A 4,091-nucleotide genomic window follows, 5' to 3' on the forward strand; every position below is an offset into this window, starting at 1 on the left:
GAAGGAGGAACGGAATAGAGGGTGAGAGTCGATAAGGCAAATGGCCACTTGGTTAAAGTTCGCCGAACAAGAAAACGACACAAATTACAGTTCTGCTTCTTTCTATCACTCCCCTCCTCCCCTTTCCACGATTCTCCTCTTCATTTCGTTCTTTCTCCTTCTCTCTCTTTCTCTTCACTTCATTTTACAGTCCGACGTTCGAAATCACACTTTCGTTTGGAACGAAGCGAAATAGCGCTCGTGATCGAGTCGAAGAGTCGATTTCTCATCGAGTATTTTTTTTTTAAAGATACAAGGAATTGTAAAAATATATATATTTTTTATTTCAACGCGAAAGAATATAGTGTAGAATAATAAAATTTCATTTTTCTTAGAGAAAGATTAAAAATAAAATACCATCGTATATCGAATATCATCTCTGCTAATTAAAAATTGGCGATTTAACAAGGTAAATTTAACCGTTTTTATATGAAAAAGAAAAAGAATATCGTAGAATATCGTGTATCTAATATTTTTCAAAAAAAAAGAAAAGAAAACGATACTTGTGAAACATCAGGATGAAAACAAGGTACTCACGATTCTTCTCGAATATCATGTTAGCAGACGGCGTATCCGAACAGGTAACAATCGAAAGATGTGTACTCCGTTAGGTCTATTAGAGCTGGAGGCACACTTGGAATCAGGTGTGTCCGATGGAAAAGATACGAGAACGGCGTGCATAGCGTTCGAATGTTTACTGGGGAATCAGCCGAAATCGTTTTTTCACTTCGAAATCGAATCGAGATGACGACACGCTCGCGTTATCTGATTCCACCTTTTCGGCCACCCTTTGCCATCATATCATTTTCGTTTCGGCTCGGTACACGATGAAGGTGACATAAGTACTCCATCCATTTGTAAATTCATCGAATGACGCTCAACCGGATGATTGATAACACCTGTCGTCGGTGTTACGTCATTCACGCGTGTGTCATATTAGATTAGTCGAAAAAAAGAATTCTTGTGTAACTCGATCGCCGACTTCGTACCAATTTTCCTCTATTGTTTGCACGAAAAGATTCGATAAGAAAACCATATCGAAAAACCAACCTTTAAATTTTCTCTCACACATATATATATATATATATATATATATATAAAAATCTTTAACGAGTTATTCGAGATTCTAACTTCTCTCCTTAAAAAGAATCTATATGTAACATCAATCTATATATAATCTATATATAACATCATAAGAACGTAAGAATGGTTTTCGTCGATATTGAAATGAAATTTATATACTCAAAGAGGTAGAGAGACGTTCAATAAGTTGCTACGGTAGTGATAAAATTTCCCAGAGAAGAATCTGGACCGTGAAGATAAATTGTATCGCGGTGGTGTGGTCGTAACCGCAACTTGTTATGACACGTATGCTAATGGCAACTAATGAACGAGATATGATAGCGAGTCGAATGTGTCAGTGGCTCGCAACACGTCTCGACCTCTACGTTGTGTACAATACACTCTTTCTCTCTCTCTATGGGAAAAGATATCGATCTCTGAATCAGTTTGATATCATTCTTTGATGCGTAGTTAAACCCAACACACTTTTCACCCAAATTTATCGACTGAACACGAGTTATACCGCAAAAAAATGAAGATATATATACATGTATATATATCTAGAAATATATCTAGAGATCGTATCGAGAGAGAGAGAGAGTATTTATCGATCGAAGTCCAACAATATACCTGCCGCTAGTCGGGAAAATAAAACAATCGCGTATACGACGCGTGTAATCGTGGTTGTGTATTCGAGGCAGAGGAAGTGTGTCTTTGAAAAGATTAGAGCAAACAGTCGAACGACGATAATCCAAGCCAACCGACCAACGTTCGCGGCTTCAAATGAATCGCTCCAAAGAGAACCTCTAATCCTTGGACCACCTGTGCAGCGTGGGATAGTCGAATTCCCTCGTATGATGTTCCTGAATGTGTCACAAGGGCCCCACCAGCCTAAACAACCGGGCCGACATCGCGAGATAAAGAAGCACCGACTGGTGTGCGCCTCCGAGAAGCCTTCAGAGACACTCGTTGCCCTTGTTTGCACTGCGCCGCCAGATAAAAGCTGAAGAGGCCACAGTCGGTGACATCCGGGGATCTTCGTGGACATCGGTCCGGTTTCCTGATTATTTCCCCTAATGACCTGCATTGTCTGGAGATATCGTGCGGCTTCCTGTTACGCGTCTGCAATTTCGCTCACCTCTCCTCTTTCAACAATTTCATGGTTCGAATGGTTTCCCTTATTTCTTCCACAAGAACCTTTCTTACGATTTTAATCGTCCCGTTGAAAAATGATTAGAACCGTGTTAAAGCTTTCACGCGTACAAGATATATTTCGTGCAATAATAATTTCTAATACTTGTAATATTTATCATAACTTTGCTAATTAGTTAAGCTCAAATTTGTTCAGCTTATGTCGTTTCGCGATACGTTTGCAAGACTTCGAAATATAGAATTGATCGTGGCTAAGGAAATATATCTTCGCTCTGGGACAATCGACTTCCGTTTTCCTGCAGATAAAAATAAAATATTTCGGCGCCAACACCGATAACGATATTCCTGTAAACCGGCAATTATAATAGGCAAACATTTGCTGGAAAAAAAATAATTTTGGAAACAATCCACGAGGCGTCCGTCCATCCGTATGCTCGACGAGCACACTTTCGAACACATCGGTGTCGAAGTCACGTTTGAGGCGTACGATATTACTCGGTGATTTATGCGAAGGACACGCAGGACTCGAAGTGATCCTGGCGAGGCAGTTGTGCGGCAGGCAGGCGTGAAATGAAGCTTCGAATTTGAGAGGGCCTCGTGGTGCTGGCCTCTTCGGTGACACAGTAGTTCGTTGGGCCAATGAATGTCCGAGTTCTTTATGGAGCAACCTGAGACCGTAGAGACGAACGAGTCCAAGAGGACGTCCATCAAAGGGTTCCAAATAATTACCGACTCTTCGGGTCGTCGAAAAGGGGGGGTACGAGTCGCCGAAAGGAGCGTACTACCTCAGCTATGGTGATAAGTCACTGAAACGTTTTTTTTTTTCTTTTCTTTCTCCTTTTTTTTCCCCCTTTCCTCGAAGAAAAAGAGCCTTCCTTCTTGACTATATATCAGATCCTAAGTCAATAACATCGGCCAATAAAATTCTCGTTTGTAAAAGGGAAACCGAAACGATCGGTTTTATTAAACCTCGCGATCGGCAAATGCTCTTTGGAAAAATGGTAAACAAGATAAATCGATAACCTTTTGGAAAAAAAGAGAAAGAAGGGGAAAATTTTTACTTCCCTTCTCTTCCTTCCTTTTTTTTTTTTTTCCGCCCCCATCCTATCGATTTCTATCTTCCTCGAGGAAGATCGATCGTGTTAATGAGAACATTGGGATATCTCTGCTCGGGAAGCTTCTTCGAGTTGCAAAACTTGTTTGATCGATGGATCGTCGGGCCTCGGACCGGAAATTATGCGTCAGCCTATCGTCCGCGCCGGAAGTGACGGCACGGCGCCATACCGATCACGCCACTATCTGCCGTTTCGCTGATTGCATTTTCTTTCGTGCGGATCCCCGAGGGAAAAACTTGTTTGTTTTTCGCACGGTCGGCCATCGTCCGTGGATTGGCGACAATTTTCCTCGCCGAGGAAAATATCTCTCCTCCTTCGACCGAAGGTGGGAAAAAGTTTACAAAGGAGACAATAAAGGAATGGTTTTCTCCAACGATCTCGAATCTGTTGGACAACGTTTTTTTTTTTCTCTTTATCTCTCCATCTGGTGAACGTAAATATTCGTTTGCCGCGAAACACCGACTCGACAAATTCGAAGAAAATTTCGGAGATCTGTTCGGGATCCGCCGATTGATATTTCGAAATGCGTCGCGTGCCGTTGAGACACGCGAGTTTCAACCGCATTCATATTCTAATAAGACGACATTGTGAGCGAGGTCAGATGTTGGTAACCATACGCCATTGTATTCGATCTTTCAGGTTATCGTAACCGAGTCGCGTGTACCCTTGAGGAGAAAGAGAGAGAGAGAGAGAAAGAGAGAGATCCGCCCACGAGAGATCAAC

This window comes from Apis dorsata, unplaced genomic scaffold, assembly GCF_000469605.1.
Source record: "Apis dorsata unplaced genomic scaffold, Apis dorsata 1.3 scaffold_256, whole genome shotgun sequence".
Lineage (NCBI taxonomy): Eukaryota > Metazoa > Arthropoda > Insecta > Hymenoptera > Apidae > Apis > Apis dorsata.